The following is a 24,898-nucleotide window of genomic DNA, read 5'->3' on the forward strand; positions in this document are numbered from 1 at the left end:
TACAATTTTACTATCGAATTCGCTGAACTCTTCACGCATAGCCCTCCTTACGCTAACTTTGACATCGTTTAGCTTCTGTTTGTCTGAGAGGTTTTGGCTGCGTTTAAACTTGGAGTGAAGCTCTCTTTGTTTTCGCAGTAGTTTCCTAACTTTGTTGTTGTACCACGGTGGGTTTTCCCGTCCCTCACAGTTTTACTCGGCACGTACCTGTCTAAAATGCATTTTACGATTGCCTTGAACTTTTTCCATAAACACTCAACATTGTCAGTGTCGGAACAGAAATTTTCGTTTTGATCTGTTAGGTAGTCTGAAATCTGCCTTCTATTACTCTTGCTAAACAGATAAACCTTCCTCCCTTTTTTATATTCCTATTAACTTCCATATTCAGGGATGCTGCAACGGCCTTATGATCACTGATTCCCTGTTCTGCACATACAGAGTCGAAAAGTTCGGGTCTGTTTGTTATCAGTAGGTCCAAGATGTTATCTCCACGTGTCGGTTCTCTGCTTAATTGCTCGACGTAATTTTCGGATAGTGCACTCAGTATAATGTCACTCGATGCTCTCTCCCTACCACCCGTCCTAAACATCTGAGTGTCCCAGTCTATATCCGGTAAATTGAAATCTCCACCTAAGACTATAACACGCTGAGAAAATTTATGTGAAATGTATTCCAAATTTTCTCTCAGTTGTTCTGCCACTAATGCTGCTGAGTCGGGAGGTCGGTAAAAGGAGCCAATTATTAACCTAGTTCGGTTGTTGAGTGTAACCTCCACCCATAGTAATTCACAGGAACTATACACTTCTACTTCACTAGAGGATAAACTACTACTAACAGCGACGAACACTCCACCACCGGTTGCATGCAATCTATCCTTTCTAAACACCGTCTGTACCTTTGTAAAAATTTCGGCAGAATTTATCTCTGGCTTCAGCCAGCTTTCTGTACCTATAACGATTTCAGCTTCGGTGCTTTCTATCAACGCTTGAAGTTCCGGTACTTTACCAACGCAGCTTCGACAGTTTACAATTACAATACCGATTGCTGCTTGGTCCTCGCATGTCCTGACTTTACCCCGCACCCGTTGAGGCTGTTGCCCTTTCTGTACTTGCCCAAGGCCATCTAACCTAAAAAACCGCCCAGCCCACGCCACACAACCCCTGCTACCCGTGTAGCCGCTTGTTGCGTGTACTGGACTCCTGACCTATCCAGCGGAACCCGAAACCCCACCACCCTATGGCGCTAGCCATTTTGTCTGAAGTGGTCTGTGTTGTGTTGCCTGTGACATTAGTTAGTGCACACGCCTGTGTATTGGGGTGTTATGAATGGTGAGGGGAGAATTATGAGGGCACTCTATAAGACTCCCGAGTGTCAGCCGTGAGTGCATTTTTTTTTTAGTCTAGAATCGTAATACGAGATACTAACGCTATTATATGTGGAGTAACTGCTTATTAACGAAGCTTTTTTTGATCGGCGAATCAAACACAGGAACACAAGGGTCGGAGGTGAGGTACTATATACAGCATATGCTGTCCGAATGTATTGTTAGTGGCATAACCATAGAGATCACATTGGCCTATCTGAAACATTTCAGAGCGGAAATTCCCATTGCTACCATTATTTCTGTAATAAAAATGATGCGTGACAATTACATTTAGGATTTGCTAGTGGGTATGCGAGAGGCCAACACCTGAGGAGGCTGATATTTTGAAAACCCGAACTTAAAGTAGAGATATAAAGTGGCGATGTCACCTAGGATTTAATTTGAGATATTTTTGTATTGTTCATCTCGCTTTGCATGGGGATACTGGCTTTTTGAAGTCACTTATTCACAATCGAAATCATTTTAAAGCATGATCATTGTAAAGCATTTACATTAAAATGAACAAAAACAATCCTTCATCTGTAGAAAATTTGTATTAGCCTCGAATTTACCATTTACCCACAAACGAACTTTCGGTAACTGATTGTGAAAAAAGAGAGAATCTAAACAGGGAAGTAAATGTTATTGTTCTGACATTTAGCAAGTAGGGATAAGTGAGGGATAAGATGTAGGCAGTTGAACTGATAATAGTTACAACCGAAGATAGTCATTATCGAAGATTAGAGCTTTATAGCTTAAGACATTAAAGCAATATCCAAACAAGCTGTCATCGAAAAATTAGGATTAATTTAATACTATTCTTGGCCAGAATATTTCTGAACGATTTAATAAAACTTATATTTTCATATTCTCTCGCTCGCTACGCGCAGACAATGTGTCCTATAGAAAAATTAACAGCACCCTTTAGTAGAAAATATAATGTAGCCAAATTTTGTACTGGAATGCGTTTTAACTGGAGGCCACGGATTTCGGGTTATTCAAGAAAACCGTACAGAAGTGACCTTCAAACGCACCTCCACACCCCTTGCTGATTAGGTTTTCTAATATGTTGTTCGTGGCACTCCCTCCGACCACTGAATAAAATTGCAGACTACCTTAAATATTGGCGATATTTGACCTTTTTGGTCTCTATTGACTGGCCTAATACGCTACTAGCACAGACGGCTATTTCGTTAACGTTATTAACTGAAACGTGCCCGTGAGGGTAATCAAAGAAAAACGACGTTTGAAACGTTACGCTAAACTAATTACGTTGACAATTCAAACCAGACTTAATCCTTACAAGCAGAACAGTTTCGTAGTCAGCAGCCCTAACGGGTACAACTACATAATTATTTATTTTATGCTGTTAGAATCCACTTAGTCGTTAGGTGAAACTTGCGCGAACATCTGTTTTGAAATTTGTAAGCGGTCAGCCAAGCTGGTGGCGTAATAAGGCCAGTCAACGAAAACCACAAAATGTCTCATTCGGAAAATAATTCATGGAGTCGCAAAGTTTTTTACCCTGGTAGGAGCGACTGTCATGAACAACATACTAGAAATCCCGACTGGTAAGGAATGCGTGTGGGGGTGGAGGTGCGTTTGAAAGTCACTTTCGCACTGTTTATTCAATAACTCGAAAATTATGGCATTCACGGAAAACGTATCTTAGTAAAAAATCTAATTTCATTAAATTTCCTACAAAAAAGTTCATGTTCATTTTTTCAGCAGGACTAACAGTTAGCGCGTAGCGAGCGACCGAATATGAAAATTTCGCGTGTAATTTTTTGAAGTCCAGATATAATGCTGTTGGCTGCGTAACACGACATCGGTAGGGAATGCTGAAGTACCCCATATATTAAATGTAAAAGCAATAAACAAATAAAACAAAGATGCAATTAAAAAGTAGGCAATACAAACAGACACATGAAAATCTAATCGCAATTAAGGTGTGATACGGTATAACTAAAGTGACTTGACCAGCCATAGCAAACTGCATCTTAAAACAAGAGTAGAGCACTGTCGAGGATGTTAAACGTAAATTAGATGTAGAGTTCCACATGCGTAAAACACATTTCATACCGTGTTCTTATGTGATATTTCGACGTGAAGGATCTCATTAACAACCATACGCACAGGGCAGTTCACAGTACTTAGTTTATTGAGTTCATAAGTCACACACTTCCTATGGTGGGACCCAACCAAGCTCTTATTAACTGTTAAATGTGCTTCCATTTTCACTCAAGTCAGCCGTTGCTATCGTGCGTTATTATATCAAGCTGTAACAGCTCCTGGTAACTACAGTAATCGTTTAAATAATAGTATAGATCCTCAACAATGCTAAAGACTAATAATGTCAGTGATTTCGTGTGTAACTCAAATCTTAGTTCTACCATCCTGATTTTTAATTTCGTCATTTCCCTAAATTGTTCGAGGTAAAGTCAGGATGGATACTCTGAAGCGCCACGGACGATGTCCTTCTTCATCCTTGAAACAATTCGAGCTTGTGCTCCGTCTCTAATAACATCGTTGTCGACGGGACGTTACCCTTTCTTCCTCTCTTAGTCTGTAATTACGCGCGTCCTCCGAGAACAGGTCGATTAATCCTTCCTAACTCATATTTTATCAACATCTGGGAACCGTTCTTAAATTGTTGGTGTTACTCGGCTAGATACAACTGTACCACGCGAAACCAGAACAGCGACTATTCTCGCCTCACACAGAGGAGCGTGAACAGTAGCACTTGAATACTCGTATTGTTGAACGAAACAGCCAGACAGTGCTTCCAGCCGGAAAAGTTGCGGTCACCTCCGGATGTTCCAGTGAACCAGATATGCGTAAGGGGTTATGATTGGTTGCGTCATACCAGTATCCATTACCCATTACAAGATATGAAGATGCGAATTGTCTCACTCTCTTAGTCATTGCAGATATTTTATGATACAGCATCTGATGTTTTATTAGCTACAAGGAACGATGTTGATGAACCAGGAACGCTGAAGAAAAGAGAGGTCCAGCGAATAGCACCTAACGACGACCTGGCGACTGGGGCTGCGCTGGCCCGGGCGATACCCGCTTATGGCGGGAGGCGGGGCCAGTATTTCATCGGAGGTTACTGTCGGCCTGTTCCAGACACAGGGAGCGGTTTCCCCAGGGACTGCCTGTGTGCAGCGGGCTCTGTCCTCTGCCCTGACACAGAGGAGACTGGCGCCTGTTTAATCTCGTCGAGTGCCATCGCCACGTCGGGACACTGAAAGATACCGTCCGTCAGGAAATGCCGGAAAACACGTGAACGGCGTAGTGGCCAGATAGCATCGGCCGTCCTTACACTACAGTGGCACGGGCGTACGTGTATGCATGTGTGTGTGTGTGTGAGAGAGAGAGAGAGAGAGAGAGAGAGAGAGAGAGAGAGAGAGAGGGGGGGGGGGAGAGAGAGAGAGAGAGAGAGAGGGAGAAGAGAGAAGGAAAGGGGTAGAGAGAAAGAGACGCCTGTCCATGTCCTAGCTCTCGCGAAAGTAATTGAAAGCACTTCACTGAGATTAAGACGTATTGTATCTGGGTTAACGTTCTGCAACAATTCTACACTCCCGCTACCGGTGAGGATAAGGTTTCAACAAAGGTGCGTCGTTAAAGTATCTTCACCTTTAGACTCTAGAGAGTACAAAACGCTAATTACCGCACTTGTAGTCACTGTGGTCCTCAGTTCGACGGCATTTATCCTCCCCAGATTATCCTGTCAGTCTCCTCATCCGTGCGTAGCTACTGAACATTCGACCACTTCTATGTCTGCTTATCGTGTTAAAATTTTTCACTTCCTCTACAGTTTTCCACCCCAGAACTACTCCCCATTAAAAAATTAACTGCTCTTTTATGCCTCAGGATGTGTAATAACCATGTATCGCATATTTCAATTTGTCCTCAATTATAAAATTAACCCCGCCTTTGCCGGCCGCGGTGGTCTAGCGGTTCTAGGCGCTCAGTCCGGAACAGCGCGACTGCTACGGTCGCAGGTCCAAATTCTGCCTCGGGCATGGATGTGTGTGATATCCTTAGGTTAGTTAGGTTTAAGTAGTTCTAAGTTCTAGGGGACTGATGACCTTAGATGTTAAGTCCCATAGTGCTCACAGCCATTTTTTGAACCCCGCCTTTATGCCTCATGGTGCGCTATAACCATCTATCGCTTCCTTCAATTTGTCATCTAAAGATCTCTCCAATTAGATTCATTATCATCTCACTAGTTATACAATCGCCCCCCCCCCCCCCCCAAACCTTCAACTTTCTCTTATAGCACGACATTTGAAAAACTTTTACTCTTTTCTTGTCTAAACTATTTATTGACCTCATTTCACTTCCATATAATTGTATAGTCAAAACAAATAGTTAATTCATATCCGACAGTGATTCCTGTGTTTTAGAAAGGCTCTTCTTGACATTGCCCACCCTACAAAGTGTATCGTCCATAATTCTGCCATCGTCAGCTACTTTGGCTCCAAAAGAACAAAACTTTTCTATTGAACTTGTGTCTCATTTTTTTATTTGACTTCTCAAGCGCCACCTTGTTTAATTCATCTACAATCCAGTAACCTTGTTTATCTTCATGTTAAAATACTAACCTGTTTTCAAGGCATTACACATTCTGTTTACTGATTTTTCCTAGACCCTGGCTGTCTGCGACAGAATCACAATCGCATTCGCATACCGGAAGTTTTTTTTGGTTCTACTGCTTTACACAATTTAAATCTGTTTCATTTTTCTACATTGTTCACAGAAGGAAATAAGCGTCGAATGATGGCGGTACTGGCTCCTAACTGTTTTCCATCACGCTACGTGATGTGCCTGCTGCAAACTCGGTTGGCCCCCAACTGATGCTGAATTAATTACATGGTTGCTGTCTCCATAAGTACGAGGGCGTGCGTAAAAGTAACGCCTCATAAAGCCTTTAAATAAAACAAACGTTATCAATTTTCTACCTCTTTATTTTTAATGTCTACATATTTATTTCTCAACATAGTCATCCTGGAAACTAATATATTCCTCCCAACAAGAAACCAGATTGTTGATACTGTCACTGTAAAATGTTTGACTTTGTTGACTGAGCTACAACCTCACTTCTGCTTGCACCGCTTCATCACTTACAAAGTGAAGTCGTCGAAAGTCTTTTTTAACCTATGGGAACAGATTAAAATAGGATGGGGCCAAATTGAAACTAAATGAAGGATGAGCGATGACAGGGAACCCAAAGCGTCGGACTGTAACGGATGCTGCAGATCTCGTGTGTGATCTGGCCTCGTCATCCAGAATGAGAGGCTGCTCCATGTGTGGACGAACTCTTCTGCGGTTAGAGGCTCTATTGCAGCACACTGTTTGTTCAATGCACCGACACAGTTATCTTAACGAGCACCAAGGTACACGATACAATTCTGAGCGCGATAGCGCCAGAGGGTTGCAAAGTGCGTCTGTGAAACGGGAGAGCCGACCGAGTAATATGCATGACATGTAATACCTCAACCGATTTTGAGAACAGAATATAATATTTGGAACCGTTACTTTACAGCATGCCCTCGTGCACGGTAATTTTTCGATCTGTCCTTAAGTACGCTGTAGCACGGTCTGTTGAAAGTTTGTGTAGCTGTGTTGAGTGAGGAATCTCGGACTCGCCTGTTGTGCCACCTGCTGTCTGATGTTGTAAAGGGAAGCCTCTGCCGGAGCAGTCAGCAAGAAGATACACGCGCAGATATATTGTGCCGAAACTGTAGTGGGTGTACTGAAAATGCTCATTACACTCTTCTGTAAGTTCAGGCCGATACAGCAGCACGTCAGTGGTGTACCAACGAGCGATCGCAATCGATGATAAGGAGACCCCTACCGCTGCTGCTTCACTACATGTGTATCTAACATGCAGGCTTTGCCCTCTACAGTTTTAGCCAGGACGTAATGTGTTTGTAAAACAGAAGCACCTGGATTTACACAATTTAATATAACGAATCGGGTGATGCTCCTTCAAAACACTGTGTTGGATCTGGCTCAGATAAGAATCCAGGTTTCGATTCTGAGAAGAGCATGCCGACACCTTCCTCCCCCTCCCTAATGTATCTTGGAGTTACTCAACTGTTAACGAGGCGCTTATGCTTGAGATTTTAATGATAAAATCAAGAACATATCTAAAAGAATTTAGTGTAATGGTAACAATTTATTATGAAAGAGCTTAGAACATCGCTTTGGCATAACTTCCAAGAAATTGCAGAAATTGCAAATGAAATACATAATCGAAGAAAAGATTCGTTTAAAAACTTGAGAAGTACCTGTTGATTTAAGTACCAGATAATTATAACTAAACAGAGGGTGTTCCGAGGACTGCAGTGTGGGGTGTATAAATTTCAGGACGCTGAAACATCGTAGGTATGTTCATTAATCGGTGCATTCGCAGGGTGTACTGAAGCAAAAATAGTTCCACATTCTGACACCAGGTGAAAATAATGCGCTGTGAGCAATCGGAATGTGATATTTTTAATGCTTCTACGTCAGTGGTTCCGTTCCGTTTATTAGGATATGGCCACAAGTTACAAGTGTTCAATATGGTCTCCCAACTCAGCAGCAGCTGCACCCATAACACGGCATGGCCGACAATTGCTCGCAGCATAGCTGGTGTATCAGACCGCTATGTCATCATATGCTGTGCTTAAAATAAAGAAGAGCAAGGATACATCCCTGACTGACACGGTCTTTCAGATAACCCCACAGCCAGAAGTCACAAGGGTTTAGGTCGGGGAAACTAGGTCACACATCTTGAAATTGCCTAGAGAAGATTCGGTGGTTGTCGAGGATTCCTCGAAGAAAATTTGTCACTTGGCAAGCGGCATGTGGTGTCGCCCCATCTTACATTAAATTAGTGTGTGATCCGCAAAACTGGAATCATGTGTTGCACAAGGAGGTCCTTATATCGTGCTGATGTCACCGTGCGCCTCACGGGCCCACGAAGTGTCATCTCCTGGAAGAAAAACCGTCCGAGAATGAAGGAGCTTGTGAAACCACACCACACAGTGACATCAGCTGGAACAGTGACATGTGCTGGAACAGAAACCCATATGAGACAATTCTGTGCATTCACAGCACCGCGCAGAGTAAAATGTGCCTCATCCATCTAATGAATACTCCGTGGCCACATGTCTATTTCTACGTGTGCCGGAAACGGACGGGCCACGTCAAGGTTTTATAATCTATCGTGGGGCTCCATTTGGTACGCATTCTGAATCTTGTAGGTTTACCAGTGTAAATTGCATCGAAAAATCTTTTTAGCTGTTGACCAGAGGAGAGGAAATTCCCGTGACGCCGCTCGACACTGGCTACAGAATTTGAGGCATGTGCTACAGATACGTACGACGATAGCTACAGCAACTTCATCAACAACTGCCATGGGAATGGGCCGCCTCTTTCTCTCTCTGCTGTACCACGAAATTCGTCTGTTTCTTCAAATTCCTTAGGCCATTCATTGACACTTGATGAGCAGTGCACGGTCTTTCTCCCCAACAGCCATTGCGTTTCGTATGGGAAGCTTCAACCCCCTTAACCCTTTATACTAGTAGTTCCTTTAGAGCAGAAATCAAAGCGTGCCGCCAAGCGAAAACCAGCATACTCATGTCAAAACAAGAAATATTTCACATGCTGACTGCTTAGAGAACCATATTTTCACCTGGTGGCAGGAAGGGGAACTATTATTTTTTGCAACATACTCCGCAAGCCCACCGATTAGTGAATGTACCTACAATGTTTCAACGTCCTGCGATGTATGCAACGCACAATGCAGCACTCAGAACAGAGTCAGTTTAATTTTAACATAACTTCATACTTTATGTTGTATAAAATAAAGTGTACGCTTCAGATTATCAGTAGGACCTCTATCACCAACACAGTAAGCACAGGCCGATACAATGTGTCTAAGCGACTATGTAAATTCTAGGAATACATTTCTATCAGTTGTTACTGTGGACATTAGAGGAAGTTAATCTTCCTGTGATTTTTTTTACTACTGGATAGCCTTTCACATGCTATCTTGCCCTTCTCAACTTCCTGTTACTAGCCGGTTCCACCTGTGGACTCACGAAACACAGAGGATTTGTTATTGGCAGCAGGTATGGCTAGCCTGTCAGTGGCTGCAATGTCTTCTGTAATCCGTGAGGCTGGCACACAGGCACGCAGCTGATAAGTATCTTGCATTAAGCAATGCTTTGTTGTTGTAGAGTTTGTTTCTTTATTTGAGACTATGCTTTCTAGCAACTGTCATCTCCGAAAGTTAATCATAAAACTGGAAATTAATATTCAAAGTGTCCCAAAAGAAACACCAACAAACTTTAGGAACAGGTTTCTTACATTAAAATAAGAAAACAAGTCGAGTAAAAAGGGCTTTGAAGCATACCGTAAGAGATGTGAGCACTTATTTATCTTCGATACTATGAAACACATCTTCTCTCCTGCAAGCTCTTAGCTTTTTGTATTTTGGGAGAAGGTCGTATGAACCAAAACAAGAAAAAATGTTAAATAAACAAGGGCTCTAAAATGCAAACCTTAACAGCTATTTTTCGCAGACAGAAAATTATTAATGATTTTATTACAACCTTACGCAACTTGAGCAACACTCTATAGAGTTAACGGACTGAGCAGACGTTGATGGAGCCTGGTAGGGCGGTAAAAGCATGCGATATTTTTACGATTCTTAGCTCGTAGAAACGGCTTGTTGGGAGTTGAAAGCAATTGGCGGCGAGTCCACCCCTTAGTAAATCTTTCCAAACAGGCCCATAGCCTTATGGTGCAGACAGGGCATCCCTCGTCGAGACGGGTCTCCACCAGAACAATGCTGCGATACCTGTCCCAGCGCCAGCAGAAGCAGGGTACATGATCTACTGGGCATTGTGTGCAGAGCCACATATAATAAAAATTCACTTGTTTTTGTGTCCGCTGATAATTCAAGTAGGCCAGTGAACCACTTCCCTTGGCCGCACCTGTTGTATAAGAAAACTGTGGCATCTGATGAACGTTTAGAGACAGAATCTTTATTACACCTCATAGCTGAGACTAACAAGCTCCAAGACACAGGACATTTAGATAAAGATTTTTGAGATTGTATCTGTCCACTTGTTGCCTTGGGAAGACTTCAGAGAAAATCATCTCTTCCCCTTCTGCGAAAACTTACAAAAAGCCAGTAATTTGCTGTTCCATTTTTTTTTTTTTTAGAGACACGGGTTTCTTACCTCTTGCCCTGGCTCTAGTGTGCTGTCGTGTGGGAGATCTAGCAGCTCAAGAAGGGGTGAAGGTGGTGTCGTCCGTGCACTTTGCGGGAAAACGGTATTTTTTCTGGAGAGGTGCATAGCACAGGGGTGCGGGATTTTGGTCTGGTAAGGGACTTCTGGAGGAAGCTCTGGCACGTGTGGTTGGTATTAGGGACCTGTCCTGAGACTGACTTCACTTGCGAGTGGATTGGGGAGCCTGTGCTGAAGTTCTTACTGTACTGACAGTGTGACTTCAAACATCTCGGACTACACGTTTGCGAGGGCACACTTATTCGTTTTTTGTTTACCAGTCTTGATGTTTGGTATCCTTGTGTGCTCTGTCGTATAAGTGAGCCAAATTGGTCCTTGGTACGATCAGCGAACGTGTGTGTAACACACTGAAATCTACCGTCATCTCAGGGCTCTGGTAGAGAGTAAATTGCGATCCATCTGCCCGATCTCTGGACTGTGAGATTTTAGCATTTCTTTCGTGGCCGCGACAGATTCACAGGTGCCATCTCTGCATCTCACCTCCTCCGCCACACACACCTCGCCAGCTCAAAGTCACGTCGCCCCACGAAGTATACGGGGTAACATACTGCCGCTCTGGCATTGTCAGGGCGTACAGATCTCAATCGCCACTTGCTCTCAGTTGCACCTATGTAGAGAAACTTCAGTAGATTTGATCAATCAAAGTCTGCTCAGCGTCAGATCAATTCAGCTTGCTTAATCCACATTTTTAAGGCCACAGTACTTGACTCATTGATTACACAGTTAAACTGTCTCTGCCAACCATGATCCAGCAAGTGGAATATTAAATCACCTGCTAGTCGTTTAGAGTATTCAATCTATAACCTGTTTAATATAATGTATGTCTTCGTTGGGAAAATAAATGTTGTTAGTACACTAAACTTTGCCAACATTCTCAATCAATTAAATAGTCCACACAAGTTACCTTTCACAGCGATGATTACTTGTTCAGTAGAAGTGATATGTTGCACGCTAGTGAAGATGAACAAATGGTCATTGCCCTTAAGGTACACGTTACAGAGCCCATGCTTAATAGACTTTTTTACTTATTTTTGTATAACGAACCTATCTCTAAGGTGTTTCTGTGTTTTCGGGACACTCTCTATAAGAAATATAAACACTTTGTGTAAAAAATAAACAATTTTTTTCAGCCTTCAGTTGCAAGGTAATTTTTACTCGTTTACTTTCGCCAGTCAACTTACATAACGAATTAAAAGTCCTCGAAAACATCGCTCAGAATAATGGATATAATCCCAGTATAGTGAGACAGTTGTTCAACAAAAAAACACGAAAGAAGACTACCACCCTTTCCAGTTCAGGTACCCACAATCAACACCAGGCAACGAAATACATATCAGTTCCCTTTATAGGTAACGTATCCTATAAGGTAGGTCGTTTATTAAGAAACCTAGGGTGTAAAGTTTCATACTCTACCACCAACAGCCTCAAAAAGAATTTAGTTCATTCTCTGGATAAAGGTACTGATAAATCATCGCTGTCAGGTGTGTATAAGATCACGTGTGCTGAATGTCCTTCTTATTAATTGGCCAGACAGGAAGGGCCCTGTCGGTTAGGTTTAAAGAGCATCTGCCGACAAAAAGCGGTGATGGAACACGAGGATCTACATTTGCTGAACATCTGGTCCAAAAGGCGCATGCTCCCAAGCCTCTAAAGACGCAATGCTTTTTCATAATGAAGCTAAGGGATGTAGGCTAGATACCCTCGAAGAATTGCAAATATTTAAACACCTTATTATTGATAGAGACAACTTACTTAATGATCAGTTGCAACTAAAAAATAGAAGTTACTTCGAAGGATTTCAACCTTTACTCCAGTGCAGTTGACCCACAGTCCGCCTCGAATGGTCGATGCTGTTTCCCTATCCGCTTTGTCCCTTTATTATAGTGCGATTGTACATGTGTGTCTTTGTATTTCGTAATATGCTTGTTAATGACACATAGTTGCTAAGGCGTTTTTATGTTAATGACATTTTATGCTTAGCACGCATGGTTTCGACACTAATTTTTTAGTTACTGTAGCGGGGCTTCGCCCTCTTACTATAATATTTAAACGTAAAAAAAAAAAAAAAAATTATACCTTGGCTTTGTAATTTGTTCTCAGGTAAATTGTTTAATGTTGCCATACCAATAGATAGGTTTGTCCATTTGTAGGACGGCTTTAAGTCACATTTTGTTTATATGTATATTAGCTCTAAATAATTTTGAGACAATTTGTCTCTCGCGCCTGCGCTTCCGCTGGCGCATGCGCTTGGCCGCGGCCGAGCCTCGCCGCGAAACTGCTCGCGACCCCTAGTTTCCGCGCCGCTCACATGTGGTCCTTATTTCTGGCCGGCGTAGCTCCGTCTACATTCGCCTTCATGATTTTAATTTTGACAGACATAATCTTATGATTATGCATCTTTATTGTTTTAAATTTTAATCTATGACATGGCCAGTGTTTGGCTCTCAAAATAATTTAATTTTTTGTAAGTATCACGATTTCTTTATTATTCAATCATTAGACTGATGATGCATTTCAGTGAGTAATATATGTCCGTATGTGGTTTAATTTATAGGTTCTGAAGAAGATTCCATTACTGGAATCGAAACCTAGGTAAACGAGTAAAAATTACCTTGCAACTGAAGGCTGAAAAAAATTGTTTATTTTCTATACATATGCGGTTGCTGACGCGCTGCATAATGTTAAAGATTTGTAACTTTGTGTAAACGCTGATTTGGGCATGGGGGGTAGGGGGAGGGGCGAGTTCATGATCCTTCCTTTCTTTGGTCTTTGCATGCACATCTTCTTTATCCCTATCTATTAAAATTCATTCCTCTCTGCCGAGTAATTAAGTTTTCATTATTGGAGTTCCCAATTCAAGTGTTTACGAGTACATTCTTACAAAAAGGACCTTTCTCTCACGCTGAATCGTACTCAACAACCTATTTAAATAATTTAGTGTGAAACGGTCGTGGCTGAGGCATCAAGCGTTTAGGTAACTATAGTGAATATGTCGAGTAATTTATGGTAATATCTCTGAATACAATGTGGGGTACTGATAAGCTTCTGTGAGTGAATGGGTTTGCTGCTTTCAGATGATGTGATTTAGCTTCGTTCTTCGTTGTGTGAACTGACAATCTCACTATACAGTGTCTTATTACATGGTCCAATAATCTATTATTCCATTTCATTTTGTGACAAAGTATTTTCAGTGTTTCCAAATTTTTTCACCTAATTTTGAGAAGCCGTTTCTTCAGCCGTCATTGCGTTCAGTTGATCTCTGGCATAAGCAGTCGTAGCGATGATATTAACTTAAAAGCGTGTGTCTGTGCTAGAAATTTATTCTGAAGACACGCTTCCGACATTGACGGCTCTCTTAGTCTGATAGTAGTGTTTTGTGTGTGTTAATTAAAGAACATATCTATTTAGCAACATGTCCTGGATCAATGGAATAAAGTCAGAAAAGAAGAGTATGATGAACTTTGCCAGTAATCGACATGTTCCCATATCCATTTCTATTTCCTGGAAACTATGAAAACCTTTATCTCACATCATTCCAAAGGGGCCTGAAATTAGACGTCTCTGATGAATTGGAGAGGGAGTGTCTTGTTTTCATAGGACAACGCTAGGCCACACATTTGACGAGTCAGGGAAAACTGAGGAGGCTGAAACACACGACACTACATACAGCCCTGATTTTGCGACCTACGATTTTCATTTGTTTCCTAAAATGAAGAAATGCCATCGTAAATTTCGAAATACGGTCAGAAAAGGAATCCACATTTTTGTGAAGAACTGGTTGCGAAAACCGACGACGAAGTTTTCTTTTGGTGTGGATTGTATGAGACTTCTTTATTGGTGGTAAAAGTATTAGCAGTGCTACGGCGACTAGGCTGAAAATCGCACTAAGCAGCGAAGAGTGCGCTGATTTTAAGCTAGCTGCTAGAGTGCTAAGTTCTCTACTAGTAAATTATGACAATTTAGTTAATTTCTGAAATTGTAAGAGTTAATTAATGTTAGAGTTAACTGTTGTATTCGTTTTTAATAGTGACGGCGTGCTCTTGCAGGAACCACGCGCCTTGCGTTCATATAACGGCCACAGACTCGACAGACTCCACAGTGTTGGCTGTAACAGCGTCGATGAACCGCACTGCAGTACAGGTCGGCGAGAGTTGATCCCTGACAGCTGACAGAGTTTTTGCCACAATTCGACGGCTAAGTCCAAATGGCTGCAGGGTACAACAATAGTCGTCTATAGGGCTGGCAGCATTTTTCCGACATGTCGGCGACGAATTGAAAATGGCTGCAAGATATAAAAAAAAACAGTCGTCTATACAGATGCAACAATACTGAGGCGTTACCACGGAGACGTACAAAAAGGCGCCTTACGTGACTGTGGTAGACGGGTGAAGCAGTCGCGCGACGGAACCTCTCGCCGACTCTACTGCAGCTGTGCTTCCAGTGAACCGGTGGAGGAAGAAAGTATACACCGCCCCTTGCTAATGTGAGCGGTACACTTGAGTTACCGGCAGAAGTAAAGTTGTGAGGACAACCTGTGAGTAGTCCCTCTTAGTCGGTATGAGCACTGCCCGCTAAAGAAAAGGTTTCCGGTTCGGGTCCCGGTCCAAGATATAGCCTAATTTTAATTTACTATGATGTGTTCATTAAACTCATTCTCTGGTCTGTGGCCGAGCCATTCATATGAAAGATCCGCTCTTGCACAAGTGCTTGTCCTGCAAGATATGCAGGAGAACCTGCAGCGGGAAAACCTCTGGAGATAAGTCCGTGGAAGCTTGCATAAAGCAGATCTTCCACTTGGCACTCTACTTGAGTTTTTGTCCCTGCTTGCGTGAAAACAGTGGTTTCCACATAGTTGCGCTGTTCCAAAGCAGGAATCACACGCTATTCAAGGAGGTGTAGATAATGTGCCGGCGTCACATATACCTGACAGGCCCTCTCGGTGTATTCTGCGCAAAGAAGAACGAATCGAGAACAATGGTTCTCGTGAATCCACACCACAGAGCCACGTACGGTGAGTGTAGTGGTTTTTCGTGCACAGCACTCGCTTTTTAACTGTGCGCCGAATTCGGCAGTTCTATGTACTCACTGCACCATGTAGTGTAAAATGTGCCACGTCACGCCACAGAATATTGACCAGCCACATGTCATGAGCTTCGAGCCGTGCAAGAAACCGAAGAGCAAATTCAGAACGTTTGCTGCGGATCATGAGGTTTCAGCCGGATCTTGTACGGGTACCAGTGTAAAATAGACCGCAAAATTATCCGCACTGTTGACCATGGGATGTAAAGTTCTCATAACACTGCAGGAGCACTAGAACTACCCGCACACGTGCTGTACATGGTCAGTCATAGCAGCAACAACCTCATCACTACCCCCCACAGGATAGACCGTTTCCCTCTTCTAGGGGCCACACCAAGCGCATCCGTGTTTTCGAATTTTGTTATCATCTTCTTTCAATCGGCGACACTCTCTCAGTGCAATGTTGTAATTGCTGCTGTTCAAAATAAACAGTTTCACTAAAAGTGCACGGTCTCTCTTCTCGATAGCCATACAGTTGACTCAGCTCCATTTATTCTTTTTCTGTGTTTCAGCAATCGTCTGACTGGTTTGGTGCGGCCGACCTAAAATTCCTTTCGTGCTGTAACCTCTTCATCTGAGAGTAGCACTTGTAACTCACGCCCTAAATTATTTGCTGGATGTATTTCAATTTCCACAGCTCCCCCTAGTACCATGGTGGTCATTCCCTGATGTCCCATCATCTTGTCCCTTCTCCTTGCAGGGTTTTTCACATATTCTTTTCCTCTCAGATCCTGCTCAGAGCATTCCCTACCATATCAGTCCACTTAACTTTCAATTTCTGTTCTCGTTTTCCAACAGTCCATGTTTCACAGTCACACAGTGCTGTGATCCAATCGTACATGCTCAGAAATTTCTTCCTCAAATCAAGGCCTATGTTTGATACTAGTAGACTTCTCTTGGTCAGGAATGCCCTTTTTGCCATTGTTAGTCTGCTTTTGATGACCTCCTTTCTCCATCCGTCATTGGTTATTTTGCTGCCTAGGTAGCAGAATTCTTTAACTTCATCTACTTCGTGACCATCAATCCTGATGTTAAGTTTCTCGCTGTTCGCATTTCTACTACTTCTCATTACTTTCTTCTTTCTTCGATTTACTCTCAATCGATGTTCTGTACCTATTAGATTGTTCATTCCATTCATCATATCATGTAATTCTTCTTCTCTGTCACTCAGGCCAGCTGTTTCATCTGCGAATCTTATCATTGCTTCTTCGCTGTGCAGTTTCAACAATAGGGGCGAAAGACTACATTGTGTCTTGCACCATTTTTAATCTGAACACTTCATTCTTGGTCGTCCACTCTTATTATTCCCTCTTGGCTCTTGTACACATTGCATATTACATATCTCCCCCTATAGTTTACTCCTATTTTTTCACTGTTCTGAACAGCTTGTAACATTTTATGTTGTCTAACGCTTTTACCAAGTCGACAAGTCCTATGAACGTGTCTTGAGTTTTCTTTAGTCTTTCTTCCGTTACCAACCGCAACGTCACAATTGCCTCTCTGGTGCCTTTACTTTTCCTAAAGCCGAATTGATCATCACCTAACACATCCTCAACTTTCTTTTCCATTCTTCTGTATGTCATTCTTGTCAGCAACGTGGATGCATAAGCTGTTAAACTGACTGTGACAATTCTCGCACTCGTCAGCTCTTGCAGTCTTCGAAAGTGTGTGGATGATATTTTTTCGAAAATAAGATGGTATGTCGCTAGACTCACATTCTACACACTAACGTGAGTAGTCGTTTTGTTGCCAATTCCCCCAGTGATTTTAGAAATTCTGATGGAATGTTATCTAACTCTTGAGCCTTATTTGATCTTAAGTCTTCCAATGCTCCTTTAAATTCTTATTCTAATACTTCAATGTACTCTTTCCACCTATCCGCTCTCTCTACATTTAACAATGGAATTCTTCTTGCACCCTAAATGTTGCCACTGTTGCTTTTAATTTCACCAATGGTTATTTCGACTTTCCTCTATGCTGAATCTGTCCTTCCGACTATCATTTCTCTTTCAATTTCTTCACATTTTCCCTGCAGCCATTTCACCTTAGCTTCCCTGCAGCTTCCCCAGCGACTTTTATTTCTGAATTTCCCTGAACGTTTTTGTACTTCCATCTGTCATCGATCAAGATAAGTATTTCTTCTCTTACCCCCTTTTTCTTCGCAGTTACCTTTTTCGTAACTATGCTTTTCTGACCAACTTCTGCGATCACACTTTTTACAGACGTCCAATCCTGTTCAATTGTTCTAACCACTGAGCTATTCCTTATTGCTGTATTTGTAGCCTTAGAGAACTTCAAGTGTGTCTCGTCATCCCATGGTACTTCTGCATGTCACTTCCGGCGTATTGATTTTTCCTGACTACTCTCTTAAACTTCAGCCTACTCTTCATCACTACTACAATGTGAAGTGAGTGTATATCTGCTTGTGGATACGCCTTACAAACCAGTATCTGATTTCGGAATCTTTGACTGACCATGATGTAATCTAACGGAAATCATCCCACTTTACCCGGCCTTTTCCAAGTATGCCTCCTCCTTTTGTGAGTCTTGAACAGAGTATTCGCTATTACTAGCTGAAATTTATTACAGAAATCAATTAGTCTTTCTCCTCACTCATTCCTTGTGCCAAGCCCATTTTCTCCTGTAACCGTTTCCTCTACACCCTCCCCTACAGTTTCATTCCAGTCTCCCATGACTATTGGATTTTCATCTCTGTTTACATATTGTATTACCCTTTCAATATCCTCATCTACTTTCTCTACCTCTTCATTTAAGCTTGCATGCACACTTGCACTATTGTTGCCTTTGTCTGTTTGTTGTCGACTCCGATAAGAAAAACACAGTAACACACACTCTGCTCTGCCCTCCTATTCATAACGGGTCCTACTCCTGTTATGCCATTTTCTGCTGCTGTCGATATTACCCTATACTCATCTGAATAGAAAGCTTTGAATTCTTTCCATTTTACTTCACTGACCCCTATTATATCTAGACTGTGCCTTTGCATTTTCCTTTCCAGATATTCTAGCTTCCTACCTTGCTCAAGTTTCTGACATTCTACACCCCTTATTGCAGAACGTTATCAATTAGTTGCTTAATCAGTCTTTTTCACATGCTCACTTCCTTCTTGTCAGCTCCCTCCTGGATATTCGAATGAGGAACTATTCCGGAATATTTTGCCAATGGTGAGATCATGGTGACACTTTTTCAGTTACAGGTCACATCTCGTGTGGAAACGCGTTATGTGTCCTTAATGCAGTGATTTCCATTGCATTCTGCATCCTAATGCCGTTGATCATTGCTGATTGCTCCGCGTTTAGAGGCATTTTCCCACCCCAAGGACTAGTGAGTGCCCTGAACCTCTGTACGTTCCTTCGCCCACTTTGAGAAGGCTCTTGGCAGAACGAGGGTGACTTCTTATGCTAGAGCTCTACTGCCGTGAATGCTGATTGTTAGTAAAAGATTTAAGTGGTGGCAGGTTTCGAACCCAGATCCGCGAACGTTTTGATAATTGATCAAAGACCGTAACTCTACAGCACCTTCTGGCTTGTCAAGCGACCACCACACAAACAACATTCAGCGCCAGATTTAAACATGATGGTAACAACTGGAACTAAATTTTTCTAACATAAATAGGTCCCGCGTGAATACATTAACATGTCTACCAAGATTCGCTGCCGTACGATAGTTGCAGCCCACAAATGAACTCGTGAATAGTTGCACTTTAGTTGTAACTCCTTCGTGTAAACTATTGTCTTGGAGTATGTGACATGTTTGCACTGGATGAGGATGAAAGAAGGGTCAGTGTGAAACTCCTTACGGACACACAGATTAATGCACGAGTACAGCGACAAGGGGGCCTCCAAATGATGTATGAAAATAATAAATATTAGCCGGTACACTTGCAAAAACTACGTACTACTAGCCGTCATGTATTGTACGGCCCCTATTTGCGATTTCATTCTGAGCCTCACCCTGAATGATAATACCTAGCCGGTAACGCGTTCGCTCTTTGTGCATTTTTTTCTATACACTTGCAGCGAACTGAAAAATTGTGCTACAAAACTTGTTAAAATTTCTCAGATGAAGAATGAAGAAAATGGTATGAAAAGACGAAGAACGAAACACTACTATGTGGAATCTCCTCAGCGCGTCATGGAATACGGTAAAAGGACGAATTTTGTTGGTGGAATAGCTAATCTGGCTTTAGACACGATAGCGATGTTGGCAAAATTTTGGAAGCAAACGAAGAATTATCTAGCAATGCATTTGAAATACGTATTTTACGCGCAAAGACGGATATTTTCGCGTAACAGAACGAAGGTTTGTTGGCGGGAAGTCTCTTTATAGTAGTGATTACTTTTTGATGGAAACTGTTCTGCAGTCAGAAGCGGTTATGCATTATAGAGTAAGGATTATTGTCCAACTTCCTTGGTGAGAGGTAGTTATCTAAAATACACCCCCTATACATTAGTGACGCAAAAACTACGAACTACTAGCCGTCATGTATTTTACGGCCCCTATTACGATTTCATTCTGAGCCTCACCCTGAATGATAATACCGAGCCTGTTACACGTTCGCTCTTTGTGCATTGTTTTCCATACGTGATGTTCAGTGCGATGAATTCTGGATAGATCAGTAAATATTACACAACGTTTCACATGAATAAACTAAAGCCCACCAAAATACTGTTCAAAGGTGTAGTCATGCAAAACGTGCAAATTTTTTATAACTGTTTACAATATCCTACCATACGCACTGCTGTTACTTACCAATTCGGACGAGGAAGAAGCATATTAAATTTTCAAGTTGGTAGTCGCTCGGTGGAAATAGTTTGACTTCCCACGAGAAGAAGATTCTGTGAGATGTGATAGAAGGCTGCGCACAGGGAGCTTCAGACTTGCAGTACTGGCACTTTTCCTTAGAAACATTTAGCCTTGCCATATTTTGGTAAAATGCGTATCAGGCATACCGCTAGGGGAAAATAAAATGGCGAACCTAACGCTGCCTGGATGTTGCTGGAAAACTGACGAACTCAACATAGGACTTTAAAACGGTATCTAGGGAAAATATTAGCAGCGTTGAAGAGTTCCCTAAGCTTAAATTTATTTTGTCCACAAATCATATGCACGTTGCTTCGATTCGCTGAAATTAAAGTCGTATGGCATGCTGGCTGGGAGACCAAGAGGCGCAAGTTGAACAGCATATCTGGAAAGGTGTTTCATATTCCTTATACAAACTGGCATCTTTCCTTCATGGACAGCACAAAGGGGGCCGCCGAGAATCACACGGACGGATCACCATTAACAGTGTTACATGCCCTCACTCCATGAATCAATGCCGAGAGGCTTGGAATTTAATCCAGAACTTCGGCACAGAGTCTGGTGATCAGGGACTTTACGCAATTACTACTTCTCTCCATTGGCGGAAAGGCAAATGTAAAGCTGCCAACGGCGGGTGCCATATGTAGGAAGTTGCCCATCCAACACTGAAGAGCCAAAGCAACTGGTACACCTGCCTAACATCGTGTAGGGCCCCCGCGAGCACGCAGAAATGCCGCAACACGACGTGGCGTGGACTCGACTAATGTCTGAAGTACTACTGGAGGGAATGGACACCATGAATCCTGCAGGGCTGTCTATAAAGTATGAGTACGAGGGGATGGAGATCTCTTCTGAACATCGCTTAGCAAGGCATTCCAGATACGCTCAATAACGTTTATGTCTGGGGAGTCTGGTGGCCAGCGGAAGTGTTTAAACTCAAACGAGTGTTCCTGGAGCCACTCTGTAGCAATTCTGGCCGTGTGGTGCGTCGAATTGTCCTGCTGGAATTGCCGAAGTCAGTCAGAATGCACAGTGGACGTGAATGGATGCAGGTGATCAGACAAGATGCTTGAGTACGTTTCACATGTCAGAGTAGTATCTAGACATATCAAGGGATCATATCACTCCAACTGCACACACGCCACACCAGTACAGAGCCTCCACCAGCTTGAAACGTCCCCTGCTGACTTGCAGGATCCATGGATTCATAACGTTTTCTACATAACCGTACACGTCAATCCACTCGATACAATTTGAAAATACACTCGTTCAACCAGGCAACATACACTCCTGGAAATGGAAAAAAGAACACATTGACACCGGTGTGTCAGACCCACCATAATTTCTCCGGACACTGCGAGAGGGCTGTACAAGTAATGATCACACGCACGGCACAGCGGACACACCAGGAACCGCGGTGTTGGCCGTCGAATGGCGCTAGCTGCGCAGCATTTGTGCACCGCCGCCGTCAGTGTCAGCCAGTTTGCCGTGGCATACGGAGCTCCATCGCAGTCTTTAACACTGCTAGCATGCCGCGACAGCGTGGACGTGAACCGTATGTGCAGTTGACAGACTTTGAGCGAGGGCGTATAGTGGGCATAAGGGAGGCCGGGTGGACGTACCGCCGAATTGCTCAACACGTGGGGCGTGAGGTCTCCACAGTACATCGATGTTGTCGCCAGTGGTTGGCGGAAGGTGCACGTGCCCGTCGACCTGGGACCGGACCGCAGCGACGCACGGATGCACGCCAAGACCGTAGGATCCTACGCAGTGCCGTAGGGGACCGCACCGCCACTTCCCAGCAAATTAGGGACACTGTTGCTCCTGGGGTATCGGCGAGGACCATTCGCAACCGTCTCCATGAAGCTGGGCTACGGTCCCGCACACCGTTAGGCCGTCTTCCGCTCACGCCCCAACATCGTGCAGCCCGCCTCCAGTGGTGTCGCGACAGGCGTGAATGGAGGGACGAATGGAGATGTGTCGTCTTCAGCGATGAGAGTCGCTTCTGCCTTGGTGCCAATGATGGTCGTATGCGTGTTTGGCGCCGTGCAGGTGAGCGCCACAATCAGGACTGCATACGACCGAGGCACACAGGGCCAACACCCGGCATCATGGTGTGGGGAGCGATCTCCTACACTGGCCGTACACCACTGGTGATCGTCGAGGGGACACTGAATAGTGCACGGTACATCCAAACCGTCATCGAACCCATCGTTCTACCATTCCTAGACCGGCAAGGGAACTTGCTGTTCCAACAGGACAATGCACGTCCGCATGTATCCCGTGCCACCCAACGTGCTCTAGAAGGTGTAAGTCAACTACCCTGGCCAGCAAGATCTCCGGATCTGTCCCCCATTGAGCATGTTTGGTACTGGATGAAGCGTCGTCTCACGCGGTCTGCACGTCCAGCACGAACGCTGGTCCAACTGAGGCGCCAGGTGGAAATGGCATGGCAAGCCGTTCCACATGACTACATCCAGCATCTCTACGATCGTCTCCATGGGAGAATAGCAGCCTGCATTGCTGCGAAAGGTGGATATACACTGTACTAGTGCCGACATTGTGCATGCTCTGTTGCCTGTGTCTATGTGCCTGTGGTTCTGTCAGTGTGATCATGTGATGTATCTGACCCCAGGAATTTGTCAATAAAGTTTCCCCTTCCTGGGACAATGAATTCACGGTGTTCTTATTTCAATTTCCAGGAGTGTATATCCAGAGATCAACAGTCAAATGTCTGTGTTGAATGGGCGCAGGCGAGGCGTAAAGCTTTGTGTCATGTGGTCATAAAGGGTACAGGAGAGAACCTTCGGCTCTGAAAGCCCATATCGATGATGTTTCGTTGAATGGTTCGCACGCTGACACTTGTTGAAGGCCCAGCATTGAAATCTGCAGGAATTTGTGGAAGGGTTTCACTTCTGTCACTTTGAACGATTCTCTTCAGTCGTCGTTGGTCCAGTTCTTGCAGGATTCCTAATATGGTTTCAAATGGCTCTGAGCACTATCTGACTTAACATCTGAGGTCATCAGTCCCATAGAACTTAGAACTACTTAAACCTAACTAACCTAAGGACATTACACACATCCATGCGCGAGGCAGGATTCGAAACTGCACCCGTAGCGGTGACGCGGTTCCAGAATGGAGCGCCTAGAACCGCTCGGCCACTCCGGCCAGATTCCTGATACTCACGGCTCACTCTTGAAATGATCGTACGGGAAAATCCCCACTTCTTCTCTACCTCGGAGATTCTGTGTCCCATCGCTCGTACGCCGACAAATAGCACAACGTTCGAACTCACTTAAATCTTGATAATCTGCCATTGTAGCAGCAATAACCGATCTAACAACTGCGCCAGATACATGTTGTCTTACATAGGCGTTGCCGACAGTAGCGCCATGTTCTGGCTGTATGCTTATCTCTGTATTTGAATACGCATGCCTATACGAGTTTGTTTGGCGCATCAGTATAGTGTGGACCACGCCTGGCGTTGCCAAACTCAGGGAACCGGTGTATTCAATGAGGCAAGAACGATGCTACGAATTCGGTGATGTCAGCAATAAGTTCTTTGTAAAACGCCCCACACCACTCATCAGGACGGAGAACGAATGGTTGACGGTAGTTAGCTTAACTTGCACTGTCCTGTTGCTAGGGCTACTAATTAGGCTTGTCATTACTTTTATTATTATTATTATTATTATTATTATTACACGTTATCTCCCTTACACCCTCACATCTCTCCTTGCAGTACAACGAGTTTCTTATCACAACAGTGTATTTTCCCAGCTAGTAAGTCGTCAACATACCAGATTTGGTAGAAGTGGCACTGCATTTTCCATAGTTATGTTTACAGATCAGCACTTTCCCACCGCCAACCGATAAGTGCTTCTCATACCATATCGCTATATTACCACTGTTTTTTATTCTCATATTTTACCATGTTGCCCAACCCTGTAGATGACGCAATACGGAATCATCATCATCAGTTATCTGCTATATTAGCAGGTCCTTTGCCTCTCCATTTTCTGCGATCCATTGCTTCCTTCTTAAGGCTGCTGTATGTTGTACCGTCCATCATGTCATCCAGTATCTGGAATCTCTTCCTTCCTCGCTTTCTTTTCCCTTCTATATAACCTTCTAAAACTGTTTTTATCAGTCCGTCATTCTTTCTTAATATATGCCCAATCCAATTTCTTTTTCTTCTCTTTATTACATCTAGTAACTGCCTTTTCTCTCCCACTCTTCTCAGTACCTCTTCATTTTTTTACTCTGTCCATCCAACTTATTCCTTCCATCTTCCGCCATGTCCAGATCTCAAAAGCC

This window comes from Schistocerca serialis, chromosome 5 (genome assembly GCF_023864345.2).
Source record: "Schistocerca serialis cubense isolate TAMUIC-IGC-003099 chromosome 5, iqSchSeri2.2, whole genome shotgun sequence".
In the NCBI taxonomy this organism is placed as follows: Eukaryota; Metazoa; Arthropoda; class Insecta; order Orthoptera; family Acrididae; genus Schistocerca; species Schistocerca serialis.